This window comes from Staurois parvus, unplaced genomic scaffold (genome assembly GCF_062004578.1).
Source record: "Staurois parvus isolate SC_StPar_1 unplaced genomic scaffold, SC_StPar_1.0 ptg001490l, whole genome shotgun sequence".
NCBI lineage: Eukaryota > Metazoa > Chordata > Amphibia > Anura > Ranidae > Staurois > Staurois parvus.
In genome coordinates this window covers 81,382-105,000 of record NW_028319286.1, presented here as the reverse complement: position 1 = coordinate 105,000, position 23,619 = coordinate 81,382, and the positions used below count along the sequence as shown (strand labels likewise).

The 23,619-nt window shown below is 43.7% G+C and overlaps 1 protein-coding gene across 1 annotated transcript in view; it reads right to left on the bottom strand.

Annotated features, from left to right (window-relative positions):
* Positions 1 to 15,198, bottom strand: part of MYLK2 (myosin light chain kinase 2) — a 55,355-nt gene extending 40,157 nt beyond the window's left edge. Inside the window, exon 1 of the mRNA XM_089662538.1 lies at positions 14,887 to 15,198. The gene's annotated coding sequence lies outside the window, so the exon portion shown is untranslated. The remainder of the gene's footprint in view (positions 1 to 14,886) is intronic.
* Positions 15,199 to 23,619: the final 8,421 nt, after the last annotated feature.

The following is a 23,619-nucleotide window of genomic DNA, read 5'->3' as shown; positions in this document are numbered from 1 at the left end:
TCTGCACATGCTCAGTTTGGTGTGTACTGCTAGAGGAATTTTTTTTTTATTCACGAGAGAGTGCATGTGATCAGCACAGGGTCAATCAGCACTGTCCAGACAGAGGTCAGGAGTTCAGCATCCTCCTAGAGCAGAAAGAAAACTCCTCCTACAAGATTAACCAGTGCTCGGCTGGACACTGATAGAAGTTACAAGACTGCTATTTACTGCTGATGAGAAAAGGTACAGTTGCAAGAAAAAGTATGTGAACCCCTTGGGATTACGTGGAGTTTTGCATGAATTGGGCATAAAATGTGCTCTGAACGCCATCTAAGTCACAACAATAGAAGAACACAGTCTGCTGAACATAATACTACACAAACATTAGATGTTGCCATGGTTTAATTGCACATAACACGTAAACATTCACAGTGCAGGGAGGAAAAAGTATGTGAGGCCCTAGCTTAATGACTTCTCCCAGAGCTAATTGGAGCCAGGAGTGAGCCAACCTTGACTCCAATCAGTGTGATGATATTGGATGTGTTGCTGACAGCTGTCCTGCCCTTAAAAAACACACACCTGTTTTGGGTTTACTGATTTCACTGGAAGCACTGTCTGATGTGAACCATGCCTCGCAGAAAAGAGCTCTCAGAAGACCTACGATCAAGAATTGTTGACTTGCATGAAGCTGGAAAGGGTTACAAAAGTATCTCCAAAAGCCTTGATGTTCATGTGTCCACGGTAAAACAGACTGTCTACAAATGGAGAAAGTTTAGCACTGTTGCTACTCTCCCTAGGCGTGGTCGTCCTGTAAAAATGACTGCAAGAGCACAGCGCAGAATGCTGCATGAGGTAAAGAAGAATCCCAGAGTGTCAGCTAAAGACCTACAGAAATCTCTGGCACATGCTAACATTTTTGTTGACACATCTACAATAAGGAAAACATTAAACAAGAATGGAGTACATGGGAGGACACCACGGAGGAAGCCATTACTGTCCAAAAAGAATATTGCAGCACGTTTAAAGTTTGCAAAAGAGCACCTGGATGTTCCACAGCACTACTGGCAAAATATACTGTGGACAGATGACACCAAGATTGAGTTGTTTGGGAAGAACACACAACACTATGTGTGGAGAAAAAAAAGGCACAGCACACCAACATCAAAACCCCATCCCCACTGTGAAACATGGTGGAGGGAGCATCATGGTTTAGGGCTGCTTTGCTGCCTCAGGGCCTGGACAGATTGTTTTCATTGATGGGAAAATGAATTCCAGAGTTTATCAAGACATTTTGCAGGAAAACATACGACCATCTGTCCGCCAACTGAAGCTCCGCAGAGGATGGGTGATGCAACAGGACAATGACCCAAAGCATACAAGTCATTCAACAAAACAATGGCTGCAACAGCACAGAATACGTCTTCTGGAGTGGCCCAGTCAGAGTCCTGACCTCAACTCGATTGAAATGCTGTGGCATGACCTTAAGAGAGCAATTCACACCAGACATCCCAAGAATATTGCTACACTGAAACAGTTTTGTGAAGAGGAGTGGTCCAAAATGACTCCAGATCATTGTGCAGGTCTGATCTGCAACTACAGGAAACGTTTGGTTGAGGTTATTGCTGCCAAAGGAGGGTCAACCAGTTATTAAGTCCAAAGGTTCACATACTTTTTCCTCCCTGCACTGTGAATGTTTACATGTTATGTGCAATTAAACCATGGCAACATCTAATGTTTGTGTAGTATTATGTTCAGCAGACTGTGTTCTTCTATTGTTGTGACTTAGATGATGTTCAGAGCACATTTTATGCCCAATTCATGCAAAACTCCACGTAAACCCAAGGGGTTCACATACTTTTTCTTGCAACTGTATTTAGCAGTTTATATTTACTATAATTTACTATAATTATTTAAATAATTGCATTTCCATGCTGTGTGTACTGTGGGAGACCGAATATAGTGAATGCAGGGTCCGGGGAGACCGAATATAGTGAATGCGGGGTCCGGGAGAACGGATATAGTGAATGCAGGGTCTGGGGAGAGCGGATATAGTGAATGCAGGGTCCTGGGAGACCAGATATAGTGAATGCAGGGTCCGGGGAGAGCGGATATAGTGAATGCGGGGTCCGGGGAGAGCAGATATAGTGAATGCGGGGTCCGGGAGAGCGGATATAGTGAATGCAGGGTCTGGGGAGAGCGGATATAGTGAATGCAGGGTCCTGGGAGACCGGATATAGTGAATGCAGGGTCCGGGGAGAGTGTTATAGTGAATGCAGGGTCCGGGGAGAGTGGATATAGTGAATGCGGGGTCCGGGGAGACCGGATATAGTGAATGCAGGGTCGGGGGAGAGCAGATATAGTGAATGCAGGGTCCGGGGAGAGCGGATATAGTGAATGCAGGGTCCAGGTAGAGCAGATATAGTGAATGCAGGGTCCAGGGAGAGCAGATATAGTGAATGCAGGGTCCGGGGAGAGCAGATATAGTGAATGCAGGGTCCGGGGAGAGCGGATATAGTGAATGCGGGGTCCGGGGAGAGCGGATATAGTGAATGCAGGGTCCAGGGAGAGCGGATATAGTGAATGCGGGGTCCGGGGAGAGAGGATATAGTGAATGCGTGGTCCAGGGAGAGCAGATATAGTGAATGCAGGGTCCGGGGTTTAGTAACACTTTAAGATACTAAATGCTACAAAATAAAGCACGGAGACATGGATGGATGGGTGAGTTTGCTTTGAATATTAAAAATGAATGAAGTAGCATTTTTAGTTTGTGGTGCTCAGGCGCAGATTAGTCTTGCTTTAAAACGGGGACAATTATAGGTCAACTAAGTTTGTCCTCTCTCGATTTACCTCACTGATCACATAAAATGATTCATCCGTGTGAATATCAAATGTTCTCTATGTATAGAAACCATGTTATGTTCCATCCCGGCCACACACGCAGCCTATTGTGCAATGTGGCATCCTATGAACCATGCCTCCCAGGGCACTCCTGCTCCATAGAGCCATGCAACCGCCCGGTCTACGCTCTGTTTACATAAGCAGAGATCTTCCTGATGGTATGCCAGGCACACAGACAAAACCATGTTCTCAGTCTATGTATAGAACATCAGGATTTGCACCCTCTGGAGCCTGGGCACTGGGCCAGAGATTCCGCCTCATCCTTGGCTCAGGTGGCACGAATCTCGTACAGCCGAGAGATGGGACTCCCTCCGCCCTGAGAACATGACACAGAGGAGACAGGGCTCCGAGCATCAGTGCAGAAGATCGCTGGAATGCCACAGGGGTTTCCTGACGGACAACTGCAGAAACAATTTCAGAGGGATGGTTCTCATTCTTAATTGATGATCTGTTCGTAGACTTACATGCTTGCTATAGAAGACACTTCCAAACTAACGGTGAATTAAAAAAAGAAAAAAAGTCAAAGTGCTAGACCTCACTAGCAAAAAAAATTATTATTATAATTACCATGAAAAGGGGAATTTGGCAAAAATGTAATATTTAACCCCTTCCCGCTGGCGCCTCCCGGCCCTTTAAGAGTTTTAAAAGCCAGGAGGCGGAGCAGAGTTCCGGGATCATGTGAACGCTGTGACACGTTGTCACGGCGGTCACATGATCAGGAAAGGTCCCGATCGAAAGAGCAGACCGGGACCTTTCCGTGAGTACCGGACATGTGTGCTGGGAGCGCGCATGTGTGCTGGGGATGTCAGTGACACCTCGGGATGTCAGTGACACCAAGTCAGTTCCCCCCAGTGTCAGAATATCTGCCGAAGTCCCGCTATAAGTCGCTGATCGCCGCCATTACTAATAAAAATGGAGAAAAAAACCCCCCTAAAAACACTGACACTGTACTAATGGCAATGGGCAAGAAGGGGTTAACATGAGGGGTGATCAAAGGGTTAACTGTGTGTAGGGAGTGTTTTACTAGGGGGCCGTGTCTGTGTGTTTCACTGTACTCACACTGCACGGGTCGAACTCCAAAAGACTTTTCTTTCGAAAATCTTTTCTAAGACTTTTCATTTGAATTTCGCACCATTAGTGGGTCACAGAAATGGCCGATTTTCACGCGACCATTGAATTTGAGTGATCGGACCATGTTAAAAAAATTTTCAAAACCGAACTAATTTCAAAACAATGATGGGAGAATCGTGCGGGAATTATAAACGAAAAAGAAATGAACATGAGCTGTGACCTAGGAAGAAAAGAAAATTCTTGCTCACGAAAATTCTTTTCTGTAGCGGCAGAGGAGAAATTGAAGGCTTGGTTGGTTGAATTTCGAAATCAATGGTGGCGCCATCGGATTACAATACGCACAAAATTTCCGATTTTCTAAAGAAAATTTGCTCGGGATTCGACCCGTGTATGGCCTGCAATCTCCCTGAGCTTTTGTGTTCTGACAGGGGGGCTGCCAATCCGCCACAACACACTGATCAGCATCAGCAGCCATTGGCTGCTAGCGCTGATCGAATGCTGGATTTCTAGAGATGCCCGTTCAACAGAAGCCGGCCAGACTAGTGTACACATGGGCCAAATATCTGCCGCTTTCTGTTGAATTGACAATATTCGGCCAGTGTGTAAGGGGCTTTAGACTCATGGTGCACACGAGTGATCCCACTGCCAGTGGCAACTCACCAGAAACAGAATCACTAATGCGAGCACTCGCCTGCCCTTATAAAGTTGCCCCATTTGTGGGCGAAAAGCCAAGCATCCCAAGCAAGGAGCAGCCACGAGCAGGGGCAGACAGACCATTTGGAAACTCGGGCACTGCCCGAGGTCCCGGGGTCAGTAGGGGGCCCCATGAGATGCCCCTGGTACCTTTTTCATAGGCTTTTTTGAGTTTGGGCAAGGGCACAGGGGCCCCATGATCTCCTATTGCCCGGGGGCCCCATGAGTTGTCAGTCCGCCCCTGGCCACAAGTCACATGTCACTGGTTCAACCAGCAAGGAAGCAATAGCAATGGAGCAGGTGAGCGCAATTCTGTTGCTGGTAAGTTGCCACCAATGATAGGTTTGCTAATGTGAGATAGCGATTATATAATTGTGGAAGAAGCCCTGGGCTTTATTTGTAGGGTAGAGGAATGTACTATTGGTTCAGCTGTTTCCTTTTGTACTTACGAATCCTAATCCAATTAAAACTGAACTCCAGGCAGATATTAAAAAAAACGTAATTTAATCCAGTTAAGAATTTATTAAAAATAATTAAATGTCTTTTTAAATGTAGCTACAGTAAGAACCCAAAACGGTGACTTTCTATCAGCTTCCAAATTTCTTCTGCATGGTTCAAGCTTGGTAGGACACGGATCAGTGCTGTGAGTTTATGCTTTGTTCCCTGATGTCAGTCTAACATTGTGAAAATGCCTACAGGATGGGACAGCTGAGGGGTGACCCCCTTGGCCAAACTGTACTTTTAAATTCACTGGAGTCTGGGGGACCTGTCTAGCAAGGCTGCCCAGATCAAGACCGGGTGAACAGAATTCATGTTTACAATAAATATTAAATAGACAGCATGGCGGTCATTTTCTTTTTCACACAATACAATATATTTTCGTGTGTATAAACTTACTTATAGCACAGGTTTACTTTAAGCAACATTTGGTGAAACTGCAGCAAAGTGCAGCAGAACGTGAAAAAGATTTTTTTTTTTTTTATAAGTAGACCCCATTGTTTGAAAAGCCAAAATTGTGTAGTATACTCCCACATTTAAGAAAAATATATTTGAAATACTACAATTTTGGGCGTATTCAATATAGTTCAAAATATATTTCAATATATACATACATATATATATACATACATACATACATATATATATATATATATATATATATCTGTGTGTATATATACAGTTGCAAGAAAAAGTATGTGAACCCCTTGGGATTACGTGGAGTTTTGCATGAATTGGGCATAAACTGTGCTCTGAATGTCATCTAAGTCACAACAATAGAAGAACACAGTCTGCTGAACATAATACTACACAAACATTAGATGTTGCCATGGTTTAATTGCACATAACATGTAAACATTCACAGTGCAGGGAGGAAAAAGTATGTGAACCTTTGGACTTAATAACTGGTTGACCCTCGTTTGGCAGCAATAACCTCAACCAAACGTTTCCTGTAGTTGCAGATCAGACCTGCACAACGATCTGGAGTCATTTTGGACCACTCCTCTTCACAAAACTGTTTCAGTGTAGCAATATTCTTGGGATGTCTGGTGTGAATCGCTCTCTTAAGGTCATGCCACAGCATTTCAATGGGGTTGAGGTCAGGACTCTGACTGGGCCACTCCAGAAGGCGTATTCTGTGCTGTTGCAGCCATTGTTTTGTTGAATTACTTGTATGCTTTGGGTCATTGTCCTGTTGCATCACCCATCCTCTGCGGAGCTTCAGTTGGCGGACAGATGGTCGTACGTTTTCCTGCAAAATGTCTTGATAAACTCTGGAATTCATTTTCCCATCAATGACAACAATCCGTCCAGGCCCTGAGGCAGCAAAGCAGCCCCAAACCATGATGCTCCCTCCGCCATGTTTCACAGTGGGGATGAGGTTTTGATGTTGGTGTGCTGTGCCTTTTTTTCTCCACACATAGTGTTGTGTGTTCTTCCCAAACAACTCAATCTTGGTTTCATCTGTCCACAGTATATTTTGCCAGTAGTGCTGTGGAACATCCAGGTGCTCTTTTGCAAACTTCAATCGTGCTGCAATCTTCTTTTTGGACAGCAATGGCTTCCTCTGTGGTGTCCTCCCATGTACTCCATTCTTGTTTAATGTTTTCCTTATTGTAGATGTGTCAACAAAAATGTTAGCATGTGCCAGAGATTTCTGTAGGTCTTTAGCTGACACTCTGGGATTCTTCTTTACCTCATGCAGCATTCTGCGCTGTGCTCTTGCAGTCATTTTTACAGGACGACCACGCCTAGGGAGAGTAGCAACAGTGCTAAACTTTCTCCATTTGTAGACAGTCTGTCTTACCGTGGACACATGAACATCAAGGCTTTGGAGATACTTTTGTAACCCTTTCCAGCTTCATGCAAGTCAACAATTCTTGATCGTAGGTCTTCTGAGAGCTCTTTTCTGCGAGGCATGGTTCACATCAGACAGTGCTTCTTGAAACCAGTAAACCCAAAACAGGTGTGTGTTTTTTAAGGGCAGGACAGCAGTCAGCAACACATCCAATATCATCACACTGAATGGAGTCAAGGTTGTCTCACTCCTGGCTCCAATCAGCTCTGGGAGAAGTCATTAAGCTAGGGCCTCACATACTTTTTCCTCCCTGCACTGTGAATGTTTACATGTTATGTGCAATTAAACCATGGCAACATCTAATGTTTGTGTAGTATTATGTTCAGCAGACTGTGTTCTTCTATTGTTGTGACTTAGATGACATTCAGAGCACATTTTATGCCCAATTCATGCAAAACTCCACGTAATCCCAAGGGGTTCACATACTTTTTATTGCAACTGTATATATATATCTGTATATATACATACACATATATACTGTGTATTATATACATATACTCACACACTGCATGTTGAAATGTGTTTTTTATATATTACAAAATATATAAGAAATATTTTTTTTTAAATATATATATTTTAATTATATTCTTCAGATTTTTTTTAACATATAAAAAAGTAATTTTAACATATATTTTTACATATATTTGTAATATATATATATTTTAATTATGTTCTTCAAATCTTTTTTTAACATATAAAAAAGTAATTTTAACCTATATTTTTACATATATTTGTAAATGTATTCCAAAAATCCTGGCTCTGAGGAAGAGGTACAACCTCGAAACGCGTCAGCGTTTATATGTATATATATATGTATACATACATATACATATATATATACATATATATATATATAAAATACATATACATATATATATAAAATACATATATATAAAATACATATATATATATATATAAAATACATATATATAAAATACATATATATATATATATATATAAAATACATATATATAAAATACATATATATATATATATATAAAATACATATATATAAAATACATATATATATATATATAAAATACATATATATAAAATACATATATATATATATATAAAATACATATATATAAAATACATATATATATATATATAAAATATATATATATATATATATATATATATATATATACACATACACATATATACTGTGTATTATATACATATACTCACACACTGCATGTTGAAATGTGTTTTTTATATATTACAAAATATATGAAAAATATTTTTAAAAATATATATATATTTTAATTATATTCTTCAGATTTTTTTAACATATAAAAATTTTTTTTTTAACATATATTTTTACATATATTTGTAAATGCATTCCGAAAATCCTGGCTCTGAGGAAGAGGTACAACCTCGAAACGCGTCAGACACCAGCTATCTAGAGGTCTACAGTCCCCCACCAGACCACCTTCAGGGGTTTTGGACCACATTGCATCCCTTGTGATGTGCTTTCCATTTGATTTTATTTCTCTTGTGAATATTTTACTTTTTATAAATAAATCTCATTTTTAAAGGTAATGCACCAGGCCCGTGCGCCCTCTTTTTGTCTCTTTATATACAGTTCTCTTTGGATTTCCCTGGTCTGTTGAGGGCAGGAAGGCTTGCATTCCTTTCATACATATGTGAGGATATTGAGATTGTGGAGTCCACAGTCCAGCGCAGGAGCTCAGGCATTTGGTTGCTTTTTTCTTCTTTCCTGCATTTAAAAAAGACCCTGATGCTTTTCCAAAAAAAAACGCACTGCATAGGAGGAAACTGCATAGATGTGAACAGGACACGTACAAAATGATCTTAAATGGCTTCCCGTGTGTTTCTGCAGATCTGCAAACACGCAAAAAAAAAAAAAAAACCCGCACAGATATGAACTTAGCCTATATCCAGTCACATTTCTAAAATACACAAAGAGAAATAAAACATCTTAAAATGTTGTTCTTGTTAAATGATCGCTATTGCTATACCGTCAAGCTCACACATTGCTGTCCAAGTATTTCACGGAGGGGGCCAAATCCTATTAAAACATGATGATGTCATGCAGTAAGCAATGGTGGTTATGAGGGGAGATTAAGCCGCAAGAAAGCTGTTAGTTGATGGCCTTCATCTAGTGTGAATAATATGCCAAAACAAAAAAACATTCTGCCTGAAATGTCTTAAATATGCAGTGTGTGTGTATATATATACAGTTGTGTTCAAAATAATAGCCGTCAGACATCACTAACCGGATCAATCACTGTTTTTGGTAGAAATGATATTTCTACATGATAAATAATTTCCTAGCAGGTGTAGTAGAGTAATAGAAATCCAACAGACCCAACAGTCATGACATGCATGCTGCTGATTCTGTGTCATTGAATCACTCATTGAAAGGGACATGTTCACAATAATAGCAGTGTGGAGTTCTATTAGTGAGGTCATTCATTCTTTGAAAAACAGGTGGCAATGATTGCCCTTATTTAAGGAAGGAGGGCAGCAAATGTTGTACATGCCGGTTCCAGTGCATTTCTCTCTGAAATTCTGAGGAAAATGGGACGTTCCAGCCATTGTTCAGAAGAACAGCATACCTTGATTAAAAAGTTGATTTAAGAGGGAAAAACATATAAAGAAGTGCAGAAAATGATCGGCTGCTCAGCTAAAATGATGGCAAATGCTTTAAAATGGCAACCAAAACCTGAAAGATGTGGAAGAAAGTGAAAAACTACCATTGGAATGGATAGAAGAATAGCCAAAATGGCGCGGACTCAGCCAACAATCAGCTCCAGGAAGATGAAAGAAGGTGTGACGTTCCCTGTGAGGACTGTTACAATTAGAAGACGCCTATGTGAAGCCAAGCTATCTGCAAGAAGTCCCCGCAAAGTCCCACTGTTGGAAAAAAGACGTGTGCTGAAGAGGTTACAATCTGCCAAAGAGCACATTGACTGGCCTAAAGAGAAATGGCCCAACATTTTGTGGACTGATGAAAGTAAGATTGTTCTTTTTGGGTCTAGTGGCCGGAGACAGTTTGTCAGACGACCCCCAAACACTGAATTCAAGCCGCAGTACACTGTGAAGACCGTGAAGCATGGTGGTGCAAGCATCATGATATGGGGATGTTTCTCATACTACGGTGTTGGGCCAATTTATCGCATACCAGGGATCATGGATCAGTTTGATTACATCAGAATACTTGAAGAGGTCATGCTGCCTTATGCTGAAGAGGAAATGCCCTTGAAATGGGTGTTCCAACAAGACAACGACCCCAAACACACCAGTAAACGTGCAACATCTTGGTTCCAGACCAACAAGATGGACGTTATGGAGTGGCCAGCCCAATCCCCGGATCTTAATCCAATAGAAAACTTGTGGGGTGACATCAAAAATGCCATTTCTGAGGCAAAACCAAGAAATAGAGAAGAACTGTGGAATGTGGTCCAATCATCCTGGGCTGGAATACCTGATCACAGGGGCCAGAAGTTGGGTGACTCCATGCAACACAGATGTACAGCAGTTCTCAGAAACAGTGCGACTACAACCAAATATTCATGAAGTCATTCAAAGGAAAGCAAAATCTTCAAACATTTCTCAGTTTATATAGTGAATGTTTGAGTTTGTAAAGAAGAATACAAACACTGCGATTTTTTTGAACCGTCTAATATTCACTTTTCTTCCATTTTTTTAGAGGAACAACACAAATTTGATGTATTTTTCTTCATGTTTTGATTTGGAATAGAATGTGTCGTGTTCCCAATGCATTTGTGTGGATGGAAATAAAAGCTATTAGAAGGATTTTCAGCTTTACTCACTTTTTTCAACACGCTGCTATTATTTTGAACACAACTGTATATATATTTATATAATCAATAGAATCGCTTTGATGAAATGGTTAATACTTACCCCTTTCACCAGTGGCGTGAAAAACCGTTAATTTGCACTCTTCGGCTGTTCCTGCTGGCCGCTATGTGACTACTTTGTTCAGGAGTAATGTGAGGGTTGACAGAAAGGAACTTCAGCATGCAGAGAGGGGGGGACCAAGAATCCAACACTTCCAGAGGATCTTTCAGCCAGGGTAGCTCACATAGACAGTGGAGATCAACTGAATTGGTTGTGGACAACTTTTTTTTTCTTACGGGAGATGCCTTGGATTCTGACTTAAAATAGTGGCAGAGTCACTTTAAGGCATGGGCCGATTTTCGAATGATTTTTCGTTCGAAAATCAGACCTAAAAACAATCGGCTTTTTTTTTTTTTGCTCTGTTAGTGGGGCAATGGCACCAGCCGATTTTCGTGGTTCCTCCCCATTTCGTTTATCGGGCATGCTGGAAAATCCGTGAAAAATTAACGATTTTTGAAATCATTGGTGGCACCATTGGATTAGAGAACGAACGATGTTTTCGATCGACAAATCGTTCGGAATTCGGCCCACGTATGGCCTGCTTAAGGGTAAACTGTCATGACAGAAACATGGGGGCTACCTTTGCTGTGTTCTACTTCTGAAAATGCTAGTTGCCTGGCACTCTCGCTGACCCTCCTGCTTCAGGAATAATGCAGATAAAGGCTTCTGACCAGGGTCGGACTGACAACTCATGGGGCCTCCGGGCAATAGGAAATCATGGGGCCCCTGTGTCCTTGCCCACACTCAAACCCAGGGGCGGACTGACCATTTGGAAACTCGGGCACTGCCCGAGGGCCTGGGGTCAGTAGGGGGCCCCATGAGATGCCTGGTACCTTTTTTCATTTTTTGAGTTTGGGCAAGGACACAGGGGCCCTAATATCCCATATTGCCCGGGGGGCCCCATGAGTTGTCAGTCCGCCCCTGCTCAAACCACACCCAAAAAAGCCTATGAAAGGTACCAGGGGCATCTCATGGGGGCCCATACTGACCCTCGGGCAGTGCCCGAGTTTCCAAATGGTCAGTCCACCCCTGTTTCTGACTTTATTCCAGCTTCAGCTTGTGTCTTTTGGCTCAGTGAATCATTAAATATTAAAACCAGTGGATCAGAATGACAGCCAGTCAGCTTGCATTTTCAAAACGCCAGCAATGGCATCCCTACATTTCTTCCATGACAGATTTAGTTCAGCATAATCATATCTGTTAAAGAGGAACTAAACCCTCCTATCCTTTATAGTCAAGGAAACTGCCATCTTACCCTCTGATCTGCCATTGGCGTGGTGTTGCGTATGGGTTCAGTTAGGACAGCAGCCATTTGTTGGCTTGACAGTTCGGATGAGAGCACAAGCATCTGTAACAGTCATCAATCACAGCATGCATTGACTGGGACTATTTTGGGAAGCAGTTCAATTGCGGTGTTTTGTACCAGTTTAATATTTTAATATCGCGTTTGGAAATACATATGAGTATAATATATATATATATACATACTGTGATTCCTGCCTGGCAGTAATTCCCTGTAGCTGTGCAGCACTGCTTCTCTGTCTGATTTCAGATCTATGGGTCGGCCTGACCTGGCTGACCACAATAGATTTTAAAGGCGTGTTCAGTTTGTTGCAATAACTTCAGATTCCTGGATATACTGAAACCGTAGAAGGAGCACGTATACTCCTGTATATGACACAATGATTAAAACCAGGAAAAATGAAAAATCTTAAACGCATGCCAAGTGCCGTGCCAGGGTACTGTAAAAGTGGCCGGGTTGCTTTAGAGCAGGGGTCTCCAAACTCTACAAAGGGCCAGTTTACTGTCCTCCAGACTTTAGGGGGGCAAGATTGTGGCCAGTGGGGGTATAAAGTGTCCTGGGCCCAACATCAGTGAGAATAAACATTACCACAGGGTTGATCAGTTACATAGCGCCTGTGGTCAGTAGGAGGAGGAATAGCGGTCCACTATTGGTATTACTGGGAGGAACAGTACCCCATCATTGGTATCAGTGGAAGAAGTTGCACCTTATTGTTGGTGTCAGTGGGAGGAATAGTGCCCCATCATTGGTGTCAGTGGGAGGAATAGTATCCCATCACTGGTATCAGTGGGAGGAATAGTGCCCCATCATTGGTATCAGTGGGAGGAATAGTGCCCCATCATTGGTGTCAGTGGGAGGAATAGTGTCCCATCATTGGTATCAGTGGGAGGAATAGTGCCCCATCATTGGTATCAGTGGGAGGAATAGTGCCCCATCATTGGTGTCAGTGGGAGGAATAGTGCCCCATCATTGGTGTCAGTGGGAAGAATAGTGCCCCATCATTGGTGTCAGTGGGAGGAATAGTGTCCCATCATTGGTATCAGTGGGAGGAATAGTGCCCCATCATTGGTGTCAGTGGGAGGAATAGTGCCTCATCATTGGTGTCAGTGGGAGGAATAGTGCCCCATCATTGGTGTCAGTGGGAGGAATAGTGCCCCATCATTGGTGTCAGTGGGAGGAATAGTGTCCCATCATTGGTATCAGTGGGAGGAATAGTGCCCCATCATTGGTATCAGTGGGAGGAATAGTGCCCCATCATTGGTGTCAGTGGGAGGAATAGTGTCCCATCATTGGTATCAGTGGGAGGAATAGTGTCCCATCATTGGTATCAGTGGGAGGAATAGTGCCCCATCATTGGTATCAGTGAGAGGAATAGTGCCCCATCATTGGTGTCAGTGGGAGGAATAGTGTCCCATCATTGGTATCAGTTGGAGGAATAGTGCTCCATCATTGGTGTCAGTGAGAGGAATAGTGCCCCATCATTGGTGTCAGTGGGAGGAATAGTGCCTCATCATTGGTATCAGTGGGAGGAATAGTGCCTCATCATTGGTATCAGTGGGAGGAATTGTATCCCATCACTGGTGTCAGTGCAAGGAATAGTGCCCCATCATTGGTGTTAGTGGGAGGAATAGTGCCTCATCATTGGTATCAGTGGGAGGAATTGTATCCCATCACTGGTGTCAGTGCAAGGAATAGTGTCCCATCATTGGTATCAGTGGGAGGAATAGTGCCCCATCATTGGTATCAGTGAGAGGAATAGTGCCCCATCATTGGTGTCAGTGGGAGGAATAGTGCCCCATCATTGGTGTCAGTGGGAGGAATAGTGCCCCATCATTGGTATCAGTTGGAGGAATAGTGCCCCATCATTGGTGTCAGTGGGAGGAATAGTGCCCCATCATTAGTATCAGTGGGAGGAATAGTGCTCCATCATTGGTGTCAGTGGGAGGAATAGCGTCCCATCATTGGTGTCAGAATACAAAAAAAAAAAAGAAAAGACAGGTCATCTCAACACATACTGCTCTCTATTTCTCTCAAAATGTCTGAAATAGTTAATTTTTTTACTGTTTTTAGTGCATTCTGTGCATTTGGGAAGGTCTCCTGAGGTTATCTTTTAAAACCGCTTCTAAACACGCATAAACGCGGTATGCAAAACTGTTGTTTTTTTAACCTACGTTTTCCAGCAGTCAGTTTCCATCGTTCAGAAGAGTTTTCCAAACGCCCCGCGTACATGAGCCCTTAAGGCTACTGACAGACTGAATCATACATGTCATTGTTTATTTATCCCAGAGGTACACTTTAACAATTCCAAACATTGAAATGAAAAACGTTTCTGCTTTAGGTATACTTTAACATTTTTCTTCTTCTTCTTCATTGACTTTTACTCTTTCAAACCGACTTTTATTTAGTAAATACGTGCAAACCACATCTACGACCTATGTGACATAGTTTCGAACCTCCGATATTTTACTCCTAAGCCAGGAAAGGAACCACAGCTCCCTGTCGGAACTTCTTGTCATTTTTTTGTTTTATGTTGTAAACCAGTTTAAAAGTCAAAGAGGCTGTATTAATACTTTTGGGACGGAGAACTGATGTTACTAATCCAGCTCCGTTTGTCTCTATGTCCATAGACTATTCAGCATATTAGACGTAATACATATGATAAGTAAATCACGTAAGAAGGAAATGGTGCAGTTACCTGGAGTGATGTTTCGGAGTCTCGGCAAGATGAAGTGACCTGGTCCTTGGCGTTGTTGATCTGATATAGAGAGGGACATAGCTGTGCTCAGTGCACAATGCTGTGGGAGGAGAGAGTATCCTTTACAGTCCGGGGTTGCGTTATTGCCACCAGACACACCTGTCACTGTTGGATCTGACTCCTCGGATACGTCCCATTCTTAAAGCTGAAGAATGTAAAGAAAACACAGCAACGCCCATATGGCCCCTTTCCCCAGCTCCCTACAGTCCTCTGTTCCTGGTTCTTATCAGGTCGTCTGCTGGCATCTTGTCTTAGAAGCCTCTGCTCTTTATGCCCACAGAGTGCGCCCGAGCAGGGCACCAAGAGTTAATGCCACGGGCTGGGACACGGAATCCTATCTCCCCCCCCCCCCCCCTGGCTTGTGCCCCTGCACTGGGATTACTGGGACAAATTTCAGCAGCTGGGTTGGGTCATTAGCAGCCATCAGTCACAGGAGTTTCCTGCCCAGGTTGGGCTTTGACAGGCAGGGGCGTAAGGATGATCTGCTCCTTGTTTATGATGGGAATGTGACCGGATCGATGAGGCCAGCTAATCCAGGATTGGACAAGTTGCTGTTCGTGGGAAATTATAAGTCATGCGTTCATCAGCAATTCAAGAATTTGGGCACTAAAAGGCCTGACTTTTTTTTTTTTTTTTAATGTGCAGCTATTGACCGTAGCTACCATTTTTGTTTTTCTTTTCAGTACAGGTTAGAGAACGAATGGTAAAACTTTATTGGTACAATAAAAATGCACAATGGCTCAGAGCTTACAGTGTATTATACTGGAATCGGCAGCTGCTATGTTCCGATTTATATTGCATTCATAAAGTATTCAGACCCCCTTCTCTTTTTTTCAAACTTGTTTCCTCCCACACTCCAAAGACGTGTTACGGAGCTGACCCAGTCTGCGTTTCGGTTCTTCCGTTAGAATACCGCTTCCCTGTCCGAACACCGACAACAGACACCACAGCTGACCATACAAAGACTAGACGACACCAGTCTTGAAGTAAACCAGGAGGTAGACTAGTTTATTTTAACACAGATACAAGATATATACACTCAGGGGGCAATCCCCCCTCCCTGCATAATGACACAGGGCGGGGCAATCTACATTTAGTAACAAGAGGCATACCAACAGCCAGTCCCATCAGGAGGGAGAGCTGCTGGAGACACCCCCCTACCAAGCCAAAACACATAAATACATTGTCAGGGATCGCGGCGTCCTGTCGGCCGGCGCACGCGCACTGGCGGCGGCTCACGCCGGGACACAAGCACCAGGTCCCGGCGAGCCGCAGATGACAGGACGCCACGCATGCGCAGTAGGAGCCGCGGGCGCGCCTCGGGCGGCCAATGACAGCCCGGGGGCGCGTCCTGGACGGCCAATGACAGTGCGCAATATTTAAAGATGCCCTGCACTGTCACTAATCGCCGCAAGGTCTATCTGTGATCCTGACTTCCTCTACCTGCATTTGACCCTGATTGACCCTGACTACGCTGCCTTCTCCTGTGCTTTGACCCGGATTGTCCTGACTACGCTGCCTTCTCCTGCATTTGACTCGGATTGCCCTGACTACTCTGCCTTCTCCACTCCTGATCCCCGGCTTGTTTGACCTATCTGCGGACTGACTTATCCTGCTGACCCTGCGTGTGACCTGACTACTCTTTGCTTGCCGATTCTGTACCTCGCTTACCCCACGGGACCGCTGCTCGTGACCCATCCTGCTAGGTCCCGCCGTCCTCCTCACATCTGGCTCTCCCGGTACCTATACATCCCCGGAGGTTGCCTCTGCCGCTGGTAGGCCTGCTCGGAGGTCGTGACCTGGCCCTGGTCTGTTACAAGTACATCCCCACCATCAGGGGCCCTGGTGAAAGCACAGATCGGGACTTAGATTCCACGCTTTGGGTAGGTCTGTCCAGTGGACTGCCAGAGGCACCACCTGGCGGATCATAACACACATACATCCCATAATAGTTTGCTCCCAAGCCAGACACACAATAGAACAATGGAATGCAACCCCCGAGGGGGGTTGTCAGATTTTTGTGTGGCCTAGGGCAGCAAAAAACCTACCGTAAATACACCACTGCGTATCAGGGCTCATCAGGAAGGGAAGTGGTGCTTTCGAAGTTAAGCACACCCTCCTGCCCACATGCAAGAGCTAAGGGCAGATGGATTCCAGGAAGTAAATACTATGTGAACCATCTGCCCTTACTCAAGATGGCCACAGCTAGAAATGCTATGGGGATTTTTTCGAGGTGATTTCTCAACAAAATAAAGCATGGCTACATGGATGGATGAGTGATATGGCTTTGAATATTAAAAAAGAATTGAATAGCGTTTTACGTTTGTGCTGCTCAGTTACATTTTAGTTCTGCTTTAACCTACTTGATTTTACTGACCATAGGCAACTGCCTTGCTTTTTTATGCGCTTGTTATAAAGGATGCATGGAATTCCTCCTAACTACGTACCAGTATGATTGATATCACTACAAGTGCCCTGTAAGAGACTGACGAGTGCCCAACATGCAGCCTATGTTACCTTTGCATGGGGAAAACTGTCATCCTCGCGCAAGTGCTGACAGATTTGAATTTCATCTTAGAAGACTTTCACACTTGCTCATGACATATCTCCACATCAACAAGTCTGCAAAATGTGATCCTGTTTTAAATTACGAGGGTACCAGAATGGGGATATATATTACAGTAAATAAGTTGTCAACCTGTACTTTACCTATTCACCTTCCCTGCACCCCTGCGGGAACCAAAAAGAAGTCCTGAGTCAGTTTCGGAGCCAAAACTGGGCCGTTGCTTACATAGGGCTGACGGCCACCCCTCCAAACCAGCACTTGGGTTATGTGCTTGGCCATTCCGTTTATTTGCGAGGGGGTGGGGGGTAAGAAGATAAAGTCATGTGTAAACCTTAAAGTGTTATTGGAAACACTTTGCTATACAGCAAAAAATAAGCCAAGAGCAAGTGTGAGTGCCGTGTGCAAGTCTGAATCTCTCATACGGGTCCCCTCCATTGCTGCCATTTGTATTCCTCACTCTCTCCCACCACCCCATCCACCTGTAGAGTCTGCGCAGTGCCTGTTACTTTCATGTGACTTTTCTCTTTTATTTCATCTGTGATGTAGTTCAGGATGCTTAACATGCCAATTGCCAGGACCGAGTGATGTCATGTTAGGAGCAAACCCTTCATCCTGTAAAAAATTCTAACAATAGTGACTTAAATTGTTACTAAATCCCGGGACCCCGCATTCACTATATCCGCTCTCCCCGGACCCCGCATTCACTATATCCGGTCTCCCCGGACCCCGCATTCACTATATCCGGTCTCCCCGGACCCCGCATTCACTATATCCGGTCTCCCCGGACCCCGCATTCACTATATCCGGTCTCCCCGGACCCTGCATTCATTTTATCCGCTCTCCCCCCGGACCCTGCATTCATTATATCCGCTCTCCCCCCGGACCCTGCATTCACTATATCCGGTCTCCCTGGACCCTGCATTCACTATATCTGGTCTCCCAGTACCCTGCATTCACTATATCTGGTCTCCCAGTACCCTGCATTTACTATATCTGGTCTCCCCGGACTCTGCATTCACTATATCTGGTCTCCCAGGACCCTGCATTCACTATATCTGGTCTCCCAGTACCCTGCATTCACTATATTTGGTCTCCCAGGACCCTGCATTCACTATACAGTTGCAAGAAAAAGTATGTGAACCCCTTGGGATTACGTGGAGTTTTGCATGAACTGGGAGAAGTCATTAAGCTAGGGCCTCACATACTTTTTCCTCCCTGCACTGTGAATGTTTACATGTTATGTGCAATTAAACCATGGCAACATGTAATGTTTGTGTAGTATTATGTTCAGCAGACTGTGTTCTTCTATTGTTGTGACTTAGATGACGTTCAGAGCACATTTTATGTCCAATTCATGCAAAACTCCACGTAATCCCAAGGGGTTCACATACTTTTTCTTGCAACTGTACGTTTAAGCGACACTATGATTGCAATAACAAGTAAAGACATGTTGTCGCAATGAAAAGCATATCGGACAGGAGACTGTCATCGCTGGTAAAGTAAATTCAGGACACAGACGGCTGTGTACAAACTGCCAGGCTGTCCTTTATGATACATTCAAGACAGACAAAAAGCAAAACCTCCACTAAAAAAAAGAAAAAAAATGACAAAAATAAAACTCATTAAAGTGGGGGTAAACTCCCTATAATAAGGCTTTCCTGTAGGTACAGGAAACATCCTGTAAACGGGCACCGTGTAGGAGATATTTACATGTGTAGCTGGTGACGTCGCTGGGACATGAGCACTGAGCTCCTAATAAATGGAATGCCACGAACCCGGAAGGCCGGGTGAAGATGGATTCCTTGTCAGCTGTGACAGGGCGCTGCTGGAGGAATCCGTTTTTTTTTAGGTGCGTCTGTCATAACGTGCTGGTATGCAGTGTTGTGTCTTTACAGTACAGGTGTACCTCGGTTTACGAACTTAATGCATTCTCCGGCACTCTTCGTATTGCGAAAAATTCTTAAACCGAAACACAGTTTCCCATAGGAATGCACTGAAAACCAATTAATCCGTTCCGGAGGTCAGAAAAAAGTAAAAAAAGAGTCTTTTATCTGTTCAAAACTCTTTATAAAGTGCACTTTAAAGGCATAAATACTGTACAGGGACATGAATAAAAATTAATTTGTAAATGCTTTGAAAACCAAATCTGTTCCGGAGGTCAGAAAAAAGTAAAAAAAATCTTCTGTTCAAAACTTGTAAAGTGCACTTTCAGGGCATAAATACTGTACAGGGACATGATTAAAAATTAATTCGTAAATGCATTGAAAACCAATTAATCCGTTCTGGAGGTCAGAAAAAAGTAAAAAAGTCTTTTTTTCTGTTCAAAACTCTTTATAAAGTGCACTTTAAAGGCGTAAATACTGTACAGGGACATGAATAAAAATTAATTTGTAAATGCATTGAAAACCAATTAATCCGTTCCGGAGGTCAGAAAAAAGTAAAATAAAGTCTTATCTGTTCAAAACTCTTTATAAAGTGCACTTTAAAGGCATAAATACTGTACAGGGACATGATTAATCAAACAATAACTCGATGCAAAAACCGCTCCGACACCTCCACACTTGACGCCACGTGCTACCACAGACTCCAGCATGCACAAGTGCGGCGCTATAAATCTCCCAGGTGCAATACATCCTGGGGAAACTTACTTTGTATTGCGAAAAAAATTTATAAACCGAGGCATTATTTTTTTAAATGGATTTTTATTCGTAAACCGAAAATTACGTTAACCGAGGCGTTCGTAAACCGAGATACGCCTGTACATGTAATCCCTAGCTGGGTTTAGTTTTACTCTGTGCACTACGTGTGTGTGTATATATATATATATATATATATATATATATACACACACACACATACATATATATATATACTGTATATATCCATCAATTTTTTAAACTATAAAATCCTTGGAGCCTGTTGGGATACAGAGATCCCACCCTCTGTGTTCAGGATCAGTCACTGGGTGCTGCTAAAGCTGAAATATGTTGGTAGTAGGAGGCGTTATACCACTGGGCTGAAGAAAACACCAGAGAGCGCCAACTAGGTGCAGTATACAGGAAAAGATTTTATTAAAAATGTAATTAATGAAGTCTTTTCCTATATACTGCACTTAGTTGGTGCCCTCTATCATTTCCTTTATATATTGCAGAGATTACTTCAGTTTTATTGGTTTGCTGTCACAGATATCTTTGAACTTATGTACATTTTGCATGGCTCTAATCGCACCGCACCCGCACCAAAAACGTACAGGACCCTTTTTTTGGTCCGCACTAGAATCGGATCGCACGGGTATTCACACCTATGCGATCTGATTCTGCACATCGCACCGCGTTTTGCGGACTGCTTTCGGGGTGTTGTTAACTTAACATACACACCCGCAGCGGTTAGCATGAACGGGGTGCGATTCTGATGCGGTACGGAATTCGCACTGAAAACGTTGCAAATTCCGCACTGCATCAGTGTGCACCAGGGCTTAAAAAGAAAATAAATCTGTTGCCTAATCTGTCTCATCGCTTAGGCCTAGCATTGCCTTTCTGAGCAACAGAATTGACAAATATCCCCTGTGGTTGTAGCTGCTAGTTATAAAGGCATCCATGCAACAGAAAGGTTTGGGAGGGGGGGAGGGGGGTGTATCTATGAAAAGCATCTAATAGTTATCTTACCTTAAAGCTGCATGTCTGATTTAAGGCAATGCAATGAAAGTGAGAATTTGGATTCTCAGCTGCTCTTAGTCTCCCTCTAGAGTGTATTTAAAGAAAAACAGTTACATTCACATCAATGTATCAGCATAAACCTGCTATTAACACTGAATTTATAAAACCGATAATGGACCAGCTCAGATCTATGACCTCCATTCACACCTGAGCATTGTCCTGAGGCGCGATTATTCTCAAAGGGCCGGTTCTCACCTAAGCATTGTGTTGCCTGTAGGGCAGAATCGTGAATTTTTGGCCCTGTAGACTGTAATGGGAATGTCTGAAAACTGAGTTTTTAAGTGTTTTTCAGGTGCTCCCATTTAAACCCAAAAACAAAAATGTATTATATTGCAGTTTACCAGTCATTACTTACTAACCGCTCCGTATCTGCCACCCCTCTCTGCCAATCCCTCCACTGGCCTCCATTCAGTGTCCTCCATCCCTCTGTGCCAATCCCTCCACTGGTCTCCATTCAGTGTCCTCCATCCCTCTCTGCCAATCCTTCCACTGGCCTCCATTCAGTGTCCTCCATCCCTCTCTGCCAATCCCTCCACTGGCTTCCACTCAGTGTCCTCCACCCCTCTCTGCCAATCCCTCCAATGGCCTCCATTCAGTGTACTCCACCTCTCTCTGCCAATCCCTCCACTGGTCTCCATTCAGTGTCCTCCATCCCTCTCTGCCAATCCCTCCACTGGTCTCCATTCAGTGTCCTCCATCCCTCTCTGCCAATCCTTCCACTGGCCTCCATTCAGTGTCCTCCATCCCTCTCTGCCAATCCCTCCACTGGCTTCCACTCAGTGTCCTCCACCCCTCTCTGCCAATCCCTCCAATGGCCTCCACCCCTCTCTGCCAATCCCTCTACTGGCCCCCATTCAGTGTCCTTCACCCCTCTCTGCCAATCCCTCCACTGGCCCCCATTCAGCGTCCTCCACCCCTCTCTGCCAATCCCTCCACTGGCCCCCATTCAGCGTCCTCCACCCCTCTCTGCCAATCCCTCCACTGGCCCCCATTCAGCGTCCTCCACCCCTCTCTGCCAATCCCTCCACTGGCCCCCATTCAGCGTCCTCCACCCCTCTCTGCCAATCCTTCCACTGGCCCCCATTCAGTGTCCTCCACCCCTCTCTGCCAATCCCTCCACTGGCCCCCATTCAGTGTCCTCCACCCCTCTCTGCCAATCCCTCCACTGGCCCCCATTCAGTGTCCTCCACCCCTCTCTGCCAATATCTCCACTGGCCCCCATTCAGTGTCCTCCACCCCTCTCTGCCAATCCCTCCACTGGCTTTGCATTTCCCAACGGATAAAATTCAAAACATCAACAATAACCTATAAAGCCATTTATAACTCTGCCCCAAATTACATCACCAATCTCCAAATATCACCCAAACCGTACTCTCCACTCCTCGCACGACCTCCTACTCTCTAGCTTCCTTGTTTCCTCCTCCCAAGCTAGTCTCCAGGACTTCCCCCATCCTCTGGAACTCTCTACCCCAATCTGTCAGACTATCGCCTACTCTGCTCACTTTTAGGTGATCTCTGAAAACCTATCTCTTCAGGGAAGCCTATCCCGCCTTCAGCTAATAACGGAATCTTCTATTCCTCCTATCAGTCCATCCCCCACAGTTATTACCTTTTGTACCACTAGCCCCTCCCTCTTAGATTGTAAGCTCCCAGGATCAGGGCCCTCCTATCCCTCTTGTATTGAACTGTATCATTGCTGTCTTATCTCCCATTATATTGTAAGGCGCTGAGCAAACTGTTGGCGCCATAAATCCTGTATAATAATAACAGTGGCTGCATCAGTTTTTGTTTTTCTGTTTTCACCTGGTGATCTGGGCAGTAACACACCTCCTGTATTAGTGAGACACAACTCTGAAGGAATAAGCCAGGACACAGCAGGCAAGCAGCATTGTGAGTCTCGGGGAGGGATGGAAGTGTTAAATGTATTTGAAGATTTCAATACAATAACACATTGAAGCCAAATCTCAGAAGCTCAGACAAAAAAAACTCAGCATGTGTCTTCCTAAACACCTTGGACTGTTCACTTTCCAAAAAAGGGGTCATTATGGGGGTATTTGTACTGCCTGGCATTTTAAGGCCTCAAGAGGTGAGAGAGGCTGTCAGTACAACAGGATCGATCAATTCTAATTATATACTGTGTGTATGTGTATATATATATATATATATATATATACATACATACATATATACATACATACATACATACACACACACATATATATATATATATATCTCTATCTATCTACACACCATAATTTGTAGACTTTCACACAAATATACACTGATTTGGGTTAGTTTTGTTGGCTTTGTTTTTTTTTTAACAAATTTAATACACTGCACTTTGGCCTAAACATATGCAGAAATACTTTTGTTTTTTGCAAAATGTTATAA